The sequence below is a fragment of the Talpa occidentalis genome, unplaced genomic scaffold (genome assembly GCF_014898055.3).
Source record: "Talpa occidentalis isolate TD23 unplaced genomic scaffold, MPIMG_talOcc4v2.1, whole genome shotgun sequence".
Taxonomy (NCBI): Eukaryota; Metazoa; Chordata; class Mammalia; order Eulipotyphla; family Talpidae; genus Talpa; species Talpa occidentalis.
Window position 1 is genome coordinate 100,674,616 of NW_026555331.1, and position 12,786 is coordinate 100,687,401.

General features: G+C 35.0%; 1 protein-coding gene across 1 annotated transcript in view; it reads right to left on the minus strand.

Moving 5' to 3' along the window:
• Positions 1–325: 325 nt before the first annotated feature.
• Positions 326–12,786, minus strand: part of HYCC1 (hyccin PI4KA lipid kinase complex subunit 1) — an 85,386-nt gene continuing 72,925 nt past the window's right edge. Inside the window, exon 14 of the transcript XR_008550764.1 lies at positions 326–362. The gene's annotated coding sequence lies outside the window, so the exon portion shown is untranslated. The remainder of the gene's footprint in view (positions 363–12,786) is intronic.

Here is a 12,786-nt window from a genome sequence, read left to right on the forward strand (position 1 = left end):
ACTTCCTTGAGACCTCTTGCATACACTGCTATATTTCAAATAGTAATATGCAGGAACCTGTATAAGGCAGAGACGGCACCAAACATCACCAAGGCAGAGAGGCTGTTTTATTGTTATTTCCTTTTGTTGTACACACTGTGACATCCAGCTAGACGAGCTCCGTGATTAGTATTATATTTGAAATGAAAACGATTCCAAGTTCTTCAAAATTGCATTCTCAAAAGCTGTCTTCTTGAATTTCTATGCTTTAAAGACAATCTTCTGACAACTAAGATCATATTTAAATCGGCTTTGCAAATTCCAGCAAGAGACTGAGTCCACATCACTTGGGGATCTATTCTGTCGAGACCCCTTGCTTCCCCCTAGCCAAAAAGATAAACCATTAAAAATGTTGTATATATATTTTTAATTTAAGTATTTAACATACATGCTGCTAGCTAAAGTCCTAGGGTGTTTAAGACTACAAGGAAAAGAGACAAAAAATAGGATGCAAGGAGTGGCGAAGGAAAATTCATCATAAAGAAAGAGAGCAAACATTAATGAAAAGACCACAATTCTGGTTCCTCTGGTGTCTTTAACTATTTCTGGACTAACAGGAATTAATTTGTCCAAACTGACTCTACAAAATTTTAAAAGAACAGGGCATACTGTTCACAGTAGCATACATTTCTTTTGTATGAAAATTAGGCAGCAAGGCTGATGCATAGAGCTGTCTGCAAAATGCATACATAGTTCAGGGATAAAAGTGGACTTTGATCCCAATAGCTGCAGACTCCTGACTTAAGAAAGTCTCTGAAAATATCCGTATTTTATGAGGATTTGCCTTTTCTACAATTCTCTTTGGTTTCTGTGTGGATTTTATTTTTTTTTTTTTTTTTTTAAGATTTATTTATTTATTCATTTATACAAGCACTGGGTACAGTCAGAAGCGCGGGAGGGCGAGAGAATTCACCAGAGCCAGAGCAGGGAGCAGAGCAGGCAGAAGGACCGAAGTACACTGCTGAGGGGAGCAGCGGGCGGCAGGAGAGGTCCGCGCGCCATGCGGGACCCTCCTCCAGTGGCCGGGGAGCAGCCAGGGATCGAACCGGCACTGCAGAGGCTGCGGGCAGCTTCGCAACCCAGCGCTCAACAGCTGCGCCACCGGGGAGGCCCTCTGTGTGGATTTTAAAAAGGAAAATCCCACTGAGCATTTCTGTTCCTATCTCCTATCCTGAGCTTCTCTGTCATCTGTACTTGTTTTCCTTTCCAAAGGGGGCTCTTCTCTGACATTCTGGGAATTCAGAGTGCAAATCTTCCCGGTGTTAGCTCTGAGCATTGGGCAAGTGATTTAACTTTTGTAAGCTACATGTATTCAACAGGTATCTACTGAGTTATTGTGTGCCAAGCAGTTTTCTAAGAGGGTGAACAAGATTAAAACCCCCGCTTACCAAGCTCCTGTTCTTATAATAGGGGAAACACTAGATGGATAAAGAGGCATTTAAATATTAGGCAGCACTACGTTTTTTGAAGAAAAGAGTATAGCAGGGGAAGAAGGCAAGCTGTTTTAGACCCATCTGGAAAGGATTCTCTGGGATGTGTGGTTTGAGCAGAGACTAAATGAAGGAAGGGAGTAGGTCACATCTAGGTGGAAAACAGCAACTGCTGACTTAGAGAGGGACTAGCTTGGCCTGTTCCAAGAATGTCAAGGAGCCAGTGTGACTGGAGTGAAGTCAGTGTAGTGTAGGTAGAAGATAAAGTCAGGGAGGTATGTGGGACCAGAGCATAGGTGCCCAGTGGATTCTGTGAAACTTTAGATTTTATTCAGTTTTTAAAAGTAGAGAGGATTTTAACAGTGCTATAAGCTGATTTCATTTTATAAAAATGGCTCTGGTTGATTTTGTGGAGAATGGACTATTCAGAGGTAAGTAAGGAGGCAGAAAGGCCAGAAAGGAGATTATAGAAATGGCTAGGTCAAGGAATAATGGTATTTCACTGATCTATAAAACGAGGGCAATTGAAGCCACAATGGCACTGTTGTGAGAATTAAATAAGAGAATACATTTAAGTGGCTTAACATACCACCTATTACATAGGAATAACTCAGAGATAGCAGTATTATTATTTAGAGCTGATTCTTCTACTCCAACTCTTCACTCCTTTTCTAAGCTTTGGTACCCCACCTCTTGCTAGAGGGATATCAAATACTTCTTCATTTCCTCTAAGCATTTCCTCAAATGTCATAGACTAGCCATGAAAGCTGTACATGACCCAACTCCATGGAAGTAGTGTAGTGAGATGGTAGCTAGGGGAGATGGGGAACTGGGGAGACTGGGATAGAGGAAAGAGTGTTGGGTTGAGGATCTGGGCTCAGTCTCCGCTCTAAGAGTACAAGTCATGTGAATTCAGATATTTCATTCATTGTTATTGAGCCTTAGCTTCCTTATCCCTAAAATGGGAGAATTTTCCTTGATTTCCTCTTCGGAATGTGAAGAAAATTCAGTTAAGAAAATGCTTGTGTATACATTTATTGAATTATAAATCATTGTAAGGCTGAACCTATCTCTCTGCACACACATACTGCTAATGAGATAGAAAATACTGTATTGGGAAAGAGGATAGGGACAAAGAGTGAGGGGGTCCAGTGGATTGTGGTGGAGGGTTATTGGTACTTTGATGGTGAGAATTGTGTAGTAACATGCATTTGAAGAAGTATGAACCTGGACTCCTAAAACATACACGGTGTTATAAATCAATACCTGAATTAAAAAAACATATATATATATACACACATATATAAAGAAACTAAAAAATAATCCATAACTTTTTCAGTACTTGTGGAAATACTTATTTGAAAATCAGAGAAATAAACAATCATGCATCTAGAATAAGCAAAAAAAAAGAAAATAATTTCTTCCCTAGAGAATTTATAATTCAATCATCCTTAATGAAGCACTGCAAGCTCTCATTAGAGAAGAAAGTAGGAAATGTGCTTTCAAAAATCACAGGCCTGGTTTTCACAAGCCAAATATTTTATATTTAATTAAACTTTGCAAATGCTAATTCTTTTTTCTTTAGTCAAGCATATCTTCCAAGTATATCCATATTGCATAAAAAGACATATTAAGTAAAAGATGCTCAAGACACTATTTAGGCTTTTAAAAACAAAATTACAAATAACATTGCTTGTGGCACCCACCTTCTTTTAAAAATGGGAAAGGAAACAACTGAATGGCACAAATTAAGTTTTTTTTCTATTTTACTTTGTTTGTATTTTCATTATGATTGTCTCCTTATGGCAAAAAAGCTCACTGGTAGGAATTCTGATATGCTAGAACAAAATTGAACTGATTTTTTGTCAAATTTTATTTTCAGCACTAGGTAAAAATTACTTTGTTTTGAACAAATTTTCAAAATTTATTCTAAAGAGCATTCCTAGCCCAAATAAAGAACAAAATGGAGAGGAGGTATAGGAACATCAAATACTAAAAACTGGACTTCATGTAATTCTTTGAAGTTCTTAATTTTCTTTAGTTAAAAAAATTAATCATTAATTTAGAAATAACCACAAAAATAATTGTGTTAAAATGTACTGAGGTTAAAAATTTGACATACTAAGTATATTAGAAAAGATTAATTACTATGGCAGACACTGACTACTATTTATCCTATATTCACACCCCTTCTTTGCTGCTAACAAGCATCCACTTATTAAGGTAGAAGGCGAAGACCTTTCTAATTCAGTGTTGATAGATTTCTTCTCCATTTCAGAATATGAATCTTAATTTATCTAACCCAATTTCTACCTGCAGACAATGACTGCTATAAAGGTGGAGATGAGACCCAGTTTTAGCCAATGAGATGTAAATAGACATCTACTTGATGACCTTCTAGGATAGGTTTTAATCCACTGTTCTAAAAAGACAAGCTGTAATTAGGGATGTATACTGTAATTCCTAAAGCAGGCACAAAAAAATAGTAACACAAAGAGGTGTAGCTAAAATGCCATCATATAAATTAAAATGGAATACTAAGAAAAAATTTAAACAAAAAAAGAAGCAAAAGAACAAAAATCAGAGATGAGAAATGGTACCTCTAAATCCAACTGTATCAATAATTATACTAGGTTAATAGTATAAACCTATCATTTAAAAGGTCAAGATTATCTGAGTGGATAAAAATCTAGACCTAACTATAATCTTCCCATAAGAGACATACTTTCAGCAAACAAAGAGTTTTGAAAGAAAATGGAATAAAAAATAAGTCATGAAATCTAAAATAATATTAAAGCAATTCAGATGAAGTCAGAAAAAATTAAGCAAACAAAAAACAGAGGGAACTAATAGAAAACAAATACAGAGAGGTATACTTAAGACCCAACATAATTAATAAATAATACCTTAAAAGTAAATGGTATAAACATACCAAATAGATGATAAAGATTATCAGAGTGGGTAAAAGAATAGTACCCAAGTACATGCTGACTACAGTGATAGCAGGCCACTGGATAAGGCCAAGAATGCTGCTGCTGACCCTCTCCAACAAAGAATTATTGGGGCCACAATTCTAATGGTGCTGAAATTGAGAAATCCCCAGCTATAGTGATCAAGACAGTTTGATTCTGGCAAAAAGATACATATAGCACAGACTATAACCCAGAAATAGATCCATATGAATAGCCATAGCCAATTAATTTTAAAAAAATTTCCAAGGCAATTCAATAGGAATTTGTTAAAATATCTTTTAACACATGTTGCCAGAGAAGCCAGATTATTAACAAAGGAGAAAAAAATAAACATTAATCCTCTCTTCAAATCATACACGAAAATTAAGTCCGACTGAATCACAGACAAAACTATAAAACTTCCAGGAGAAAATAAAACATAAAATTTTTGTAACCTTGGGATGAACATTTCCTTAATTGAAACACTAAAACATGGATCATATAAAGAAAAAACGCTAGACTGAAATTAAACAACCAAAGAAGATATACAAATGGTCAGTAACCATGTGAAAAAGATGTTCAGTGTCATTAGTCATTAGAAAAATGCAAATTGAAACCATAATAAGACACCACTTCACACACACTAAGACGGCTAGAATAAAAAAGACAGTAACAGGTGATGGTAAGGAGAGGAAATGGCAAGCTTCATAGACTGGCGGGGGGGGGGCCATATAAAAGGGTACAACTACTGTAGAAAACAGTTGGATGATATCCTAAAAGGTTAAACATACAATTGCTATACAATAATATCACTCTGATGTTGTCAGAATGTTGGTGTCCCTTTCCCCCAAATGTGTATGCTGAAATCTTAATGCTTAGTGTGATAGTATTAGGAGGTGGGGGCTTGGGAATACTTAAGTCATCAAAGTAGAGCCCCCATGAATGGCACTGGTGCTCTATAAAAGAGATAACACATTGTTCATCAACACCCCCGACCCTGCCCCACCATAGAGGTCATAGAAGGAACTCTGCCACACTGAAGAGGGCGCTCATTCAACCTCTCTGCTTCCTCGAACTCAGACTCCAGCTGCAGAACTATGAGAAATTTCTATTTATAAGCTACTCAGTATGTGATATTTTGTTAGAGTGGCTGAAAAAGACAAAGACAGTATATTCATGTATTAGAATACCATTTAGCTTTCTTAATTACAAAAAAGGATAGATTATTGATTCACACCATAATGTGGATAAATCTCAGAATAATTATGCAGAATGAAAGATGCCAGACAAAAAAGGATGTGCTTTACGATTCTATAATGTAATTCTAGAAAATGGAAACTAATCTTTAGTGACAGAAAATGCATCAGTGATTGCCTTGGGGTGGAATTGGAGGGAGGGATAGCTCCTAAAGAGGCACAAGAAAACTTTAGTTTCTCCTCAAGGAAAATAAAAATTAAAGTATAGTAATATAGCAATAACATTTAAGCTTATGTAGAGATGGAATAATGTGAATTCAAAGGAGTCAGCTAAGAAATATGATTTGGCTAAACTTCCTTTTATAGAAAGGTATGCATCTGGATTTAAAGGAAATGCAACAAATATGATGACTTCGAGGGACAACTGAAAAATCAAACAACACAGAAGAGCTAAAATAAGGATGATCTAAACTGTAATCAGTCTAAAGTTGTTAATACATAAAAAGCAAGGATTACTATCGAAATAGTGAATAGATTTCTTAGCAAAAAGTTTGCTAAAAAAAAACAAGCTCACCATGAGATTGTATAATATTGAGAAAACATAATTATATATGTTATATGTTTTATATATAGTATAAAAAATTATACATCCCAACAAAACACATTAAAAAGTGCCAGAAATTCAAAAAAGGATATAAAAATAAAGTCTAAAATCTCATTACTCCATTACCAGAATATGACAAAACACACATATAGACCAATGTTTTCTTAAGCATTAAAAATTGAATAAAATAATAAATGTTGTAGTGATCTCAATTTATAAAAATAATTAAAGGTAAGGCATGAAAATGCACATTTTTAATTAAGAATTTTTCACAAAAAGTAACCATATTTTTTGAAACAATTATGTAACTGGGAATACACAAAGGCAGAAATTCTATAAACTGTGTACTCAGATTCCAGTAAAATTATATACAGCAAACATGGAGCTTAAAATTATCCAAAATAGAAGTATATTTTTATTTGCTTTTCTGATGCATGGCTAAATATCAAAATAATACAACATACAAATACATTGTCCCACAAATTTTGTATTTGTGAAATATTGAAAAAGCAAAATAATGAAGAAAATTAACCAGGTTCCTACCTGAAATACTGAGGGGAAAAAACTAAACAGTAAGCCAGAAGAAAGTAGAAATAGGAAAATAATAAAAATAAGAGTAAACATATACTATGGAGAAGGAAAAGTAAAATAACATCAAAGGTTGGTTCTGGGGGGGGGGAAGTTAATAAAGACCTATTAGCTCAAATAATGAAAAGGAAATACCAATTTATAGAACTAACTGTTGGATAATAAATATTTGTTGAAGAACAAATTAAGGAAACAAGAAAAGACAAAACAAACATAAATAGTTAAAAATAAGAGAAATTTAAATTTATCTGTAAGATACATAAAGCAAACATGACAAAATATTAGTATTGTTGATTCTAGGCATCAGTTTACATACCATTGTAGTGCAAAAATTTTGACCATAAAGTATTGAAAGAAAAATTAGGGATATAAAAGTTTCTTATATGCTAACAAATTTCATTACTATCTAGAGGTTGACAAATATAAAAATACTATAAATGCAATATTAAAGCTGATAAAAGCAAGAAAATAGGCAACACAATACCAATATGATAGAAAGTGTAAAAATCATCAAATCCTGAAGAAAGCTTAATAATTAAAGCATTAACAGAATTTGTCTTGGGATCTCATACTGCTTATCTCATAATGCAAGGTAAAATAGAGCATGATTCATCATGCTTTGAAGAAAACGTCACTTCTTAAAAGAAAATATTTTTATAAAAGTCAGTATCTTTAGTATCATTAAAGAAAATTTGCCCAAAAGGGAAAGAACTACAATTTCATGTCTTAATTTTTTCTTTTCTTATTAAATTTTTTTTGTCATTAAGGTAACATTGGTTTACAATATTGTATATAATTTAGGAGAATAGGGTCACATCTTAGGTGTGTAAGTTTTAATTTTTCTATATCTCTTTTCAATCTTTCCCCAAATGCAGATGTATTTTTACATGGCATTATGCAGTCTGGTTTTTCACTTAAGATGACAAATCTATTTCATTTCTATACAAGTTACTTAATAAAAATGACATATTAGTCATGAGGATTTTTTAACATAATTATTAACTTTATAACCTAATAAAACATATTTGTTTACAGGAAAAATCAAAAGTCTAATGGGAGGAAATAAATGTATGAAGACATATGCCCTGTTCTTGTCTCAGAAGATTAAGTAAAATATTAACATGTTTCCTAAATTAGATTAAATTCCAGTTACGGTCTCCAGCCCACTCTGTTGACAAATTAATAGTGAAATTTATCTGGAAAGTTTCATGAGTAAGCCTATCATACACTGCCATTATTGTTATTTTATGATGATGATAAATAACAGTAGCAGTAATGTCTTCAGCATAATCTGAATGTTGGCACCCTTTTTCCCCTAATGACAAAGATATGCAGATCAATTAATGTTTCCATCTCCGAAGACTCTTTAGTTAAGAAAATTCACATACCAATATTAAAAACAAGCAAGTAGATTAGGAATAACTCAAGAGGATAGATTAGAGAGAGTTTTTAATGCATCAAAATTTGATGTATTTAGTCTGAAAATAATCCTAAACAGGTTAGCATGAAACATTAAAAGCTATTTTTAAAGCTAGGAAAAGATGGACTGGTATATTGATCCCAGGTCTGGAAGAATGATATGACAAAATGGAGGCCACTTTAATATATATATATTATCAAAATTTGTAATAGTATAAACATATTTAAAGAAAAGCAATAGAAGAGAGAGAAATATGTAATAAACTATTTTTTTAAAGATTTATTTTTATTTATTTATACAAGCACTGGGGACAGTCAGAAGCGCGGGAGGGTGAGAGAATTCACCAGGGCCAGAGAGGGGAGCAGAGCAGGTAGAAGGACCAAAGTACACTGCTCAGGGGAGCAGCGGGCGGCAGGAAGGGTCTGCGTGCCATGTGGGACCCTCACCCGGTGGCCAGGGATCGAACCGGCACTACAGAGGCTGCGGGTAGCTTCGCAGCCCAGTACTCAACCGCCGCACCACCGGGGAGGCCCTGTAATAAACTATTGATAGATGTTTATTATCCTTACTTAACAACAATTTCAAATATAGAAGATTAGATCTTACTCTATAGTCAACATGGACAAATCATTTACACTTGCAGACTTACAGACATCAAATTACTAAAATGAAAAATGCATGAATTAAAAATTTTAAAAGCCTGAACTTGGAAGCATGAATTGGTGAAGTTGGGGTTGAAGGGCCAGCAGCAACACAGAGATGCCGCTGCATAGATGTGTGCATAATTTTAAGCAATGCACTTTTCTTTTTTTTATCATTCAGAAATCTATCTAGCAATGATCCATAAAAGAACTAATGTCTTTTAAGTTGGCAATTTTGCTTAGAGAACTATAAAAGCAATCATTTCAACCAGTATGTTCAACGTGCTGATATTAGCCTAGACAAGTGTTTTAACTGCTCTGGTTTGTTCATCTAACTGTATGTGAAGGGTTAGGCTGATGGAATGGTTCTCACATATGGTGTGTGAGTTTAGTATAGGACCTGGCCAGGGTTTGTCCAAACTCCCACCAAACAGGGCTGTTTGGGAAAGGTATGAAAACTTTCCTTTGTACCTTAGTTCAGGCAAGCTATGCCTAGATTTTTAAAAGCAAACTTATCATATGAAACAAAGGTGAAAATAAGAAAAATACATTAGTACCTGGTGATTTTTAACCAGAGACTGGCTGAGGTCAACATACTACCCTAGCTTCTCCAGGTGACCTCAGTACCCTCCAACTAAGAGACCCTTAAATCTAGGAGCTCTGTTAGAATAAGAGAGTCTTTTCGATTGCTGCATAGTATTGCATTGTGTATATATACTACATCTTCTTTATCCAGTCATCTATTTTTGGGCATTTGGGTTGTTTCTATGTTTTGCTTATTATAAATAATGCTGCAATAAACATAGGGGTGCAAGTATCCTTCTGAATTAATGTTTTGTGTTCTTGGGTAGCTTCCTAGGAGTGGAATTGCCGGGTCATATGGTAGCTCCATTTTTATACACAATGGAATAGTATGCAGCAATCAAAAAGATAAAATAATGCCATTCACAGCAACATGAATGGAGCTAGAAGGGATCATGCTCAATGAAATAAGTCAGAAGGAAAAAGAAAAATATCGGATATTTCACTTATAGGAGGAATATAGGGGAACCAAGTGAAGGGACCAAGGGGGGAAAATAATAACAAAAATCGTAACAAAACCAAACAACAATAAAAAGACAACTACAAATCAGTGGCATTCTGCAGGAGTTGGGGAGGGAAAGAGACCAAGGCGAGGACGGGAAGAACACAAGAGACTATGGTAACAGTACACCAGTGAATTGGTGGTGGAAATTCTATGGGACTTCACCTGAGAAAATAAAGAAAACGTTGTAAAAAAAAAAAAAAACCTAATTAATTAAAAAAAATAAGAGAGTCAGCAACTATTTGAAAAACATTTGTATTCTAGGTGTTAGACACTTTGCAGAAGCAGTTTTCCTGAAACTTATCTAATCATCATAAGGAAATAATTTCAAGTGTGCAAAAATATTTTGCAGGACATATAGGTAGATCCAGACTGACATGCTTATTAATATGAAGGTTCCTGGGCTCTGCTCCCTCCGACCCCACACTAAAATCTCCTTTGATGGGACAGAGAAATCTGACAAGATTCTGATGTAGGAAGTCTGAGGCTATCCTTAAAATAAAAATGTGAACTTACAGGAACTTTAAGATATTTCTTGCCCCCAAGAACCGAATAGCAGAAAGGTCCATTTGATAAATTTCTTTTAGCGGACTTGGTGCTCTTCAGTTAATTAATTGATTTCCAATGTATGCTCAATTTAAGTAGTTTCATTGATTAGATATTCTGGCACGGAACTGTCATGAAGCACAGAACCAAGGCTCCTGCCCACAAACACACTTGGCTTTTCTTTGCTTATGATTTTGGTTTTATTATATACCTGTTGTGGTCTTCCTGGCACTATATGGAGGAAAGTAGTGATGAAAACCACATTCCCCAAAATGCTGGCAAATTTCATGCACATCTAGGATTTGTATCTTCTGTCAATGGCATTTTACCCTTTCTCCATTTGTCATTCCATCGTTGATTCTCTGTCCTACCACTTAACCATCTCTCCAGCCTCTAGTACATTCTGCATTCCCCATGCCTTGTGTAGTTAAGGATTGACCTAGCCCAAAGACAGGAATGGCTTTGCCCTCAGTTCTTGTGAGGGGATCCCTAAGGCCTTGGAACACTCTGCCTAATAAGAGTACCTTTGCATACCTGGGGGCCTTAGATCACATTGGGCAGTCTAACAATGTGATTTTTGTGGGGATGTCAAACTAATCAGCACAGAATAACTTTCAAAGGGGCTAGAGATTAAAAGTTAGCCATACAGCCTGGTCAACCATATGTACATGACTAAGCCCCAGTAAAAACTCTAAATACCAAGGCTCAGATGAGCTTCCCTAGTTGGCAATACTCCATGTGTATGGTTACACATCATTGCTAGAGTTAGTGCTGTCCAGAGCTCCACTGGAAGAGGACAGTTGGAAACAGCATACATGGAATTTTGGACACTGCTCCTTGCTCCTCTTCCACAGGCTGATTTTAATTTGTATCCATTTGCTATAAGGAACTATAACCACAAGTGTAATAGCTTCTAGTGAGTTTTGTGAGACCTTCTAGTGAATTGTTGAACCTAAGGATGGTCTCAGCATTTCCCTAACTCTGCATGCCTGGAATGTTCTGAGCAAATCGGGGTCTTTCATTCTTCTAGACATTTCCTCCTACTGTACCTTTTATCTAGTGTCCCTTTTTCCCATAACCCGCCTCTCCCTTAATCATCTGGCAAATCCTGTTCTTATATTAAGGATAATTAAACAACATCTCTTCTGTTGAGTTCTTACCACATCCCTCTTTCAGACAAAAGTAGTCTACCAGCCTCCCCCCTGCCACACACACATTCACACTGTGCTCTCACAATTCTATCAGGACATTTAAGCAAAATAACCATGTCCTTCTCATCTATGCATCCCAGTACCCAGTAGCCTATGCAGTACACAGTAGATCTTAAGTACTGTGCATGGATTGAATGAAATAAATTGTCACAAGTTTTGAAATAAAGGTGGGAAAAAAGACTAGAAAGTAGGCACAAATAAAGCACAACTCAGTGAAAAATACATAAGACCATTAATAAGTATTAATTACTAAGGAATGTCAAGTAATATCATTTAATATTTAATATTAACTATCTTCATTAATCTGAAAGGGATGGCTTTTAAAAATATGCAAAATGAGGTTTGGGCTGCTACAATAATAACTATCTACCAAAGAAGCACATATACACTTTTAGGATTAGGCACATAAAATATGAGGTGCAAAATGTTACTAAAATAGGTAAATCTTCTTATTTTAAATTTATGAAGATTTGTTTTAGCAACTCAGTTACTCTGAGAAATAAAATACATCACTACATTTTCTTACTGTTTTTCTGGTCAACTAATCTTAGTTAACTTCTAGTGAGCTACTATAAGAATATATTTCAAAAATATGATTATTCTTACTGAAAAAATAAACCCCAAAAAATGCCACAGAAATTATGTTGCTGTCATTATTTCATGTTCTGCTATGTTCTAGTATGTTAGACCATTCAATTAGGGCAAATTATTTAGATTTCTACATTTTGAATACCTGAGTTTTAGTTTAATGAAAGCATCTAGCATTTCACAGTAAGGCTGTGAAATTGCAAAGTATTTATTTATGTGATTTTTGGCTTCAGGAACAGAGAGGAAGGATTTTGTGAACTTTTAGCTTTATATGATAGCATCTGAGGATAATTACTGGAATTGGATCTTAGGGTTGCCATCAATTTGATGGTTGCTTAAAGGTCCTTAACCTTAGAAGGCATCAGCTAACAGGACTTTATAAATGAGAGCGGCAGTATGTAGGTTGGTTTTGTTTTGTTTTTCTTAGCTCTTTTGTTATTTTTTAAACACAACCAAATTGCCCTAGTACTAGAGTGGTATTTGGTTTT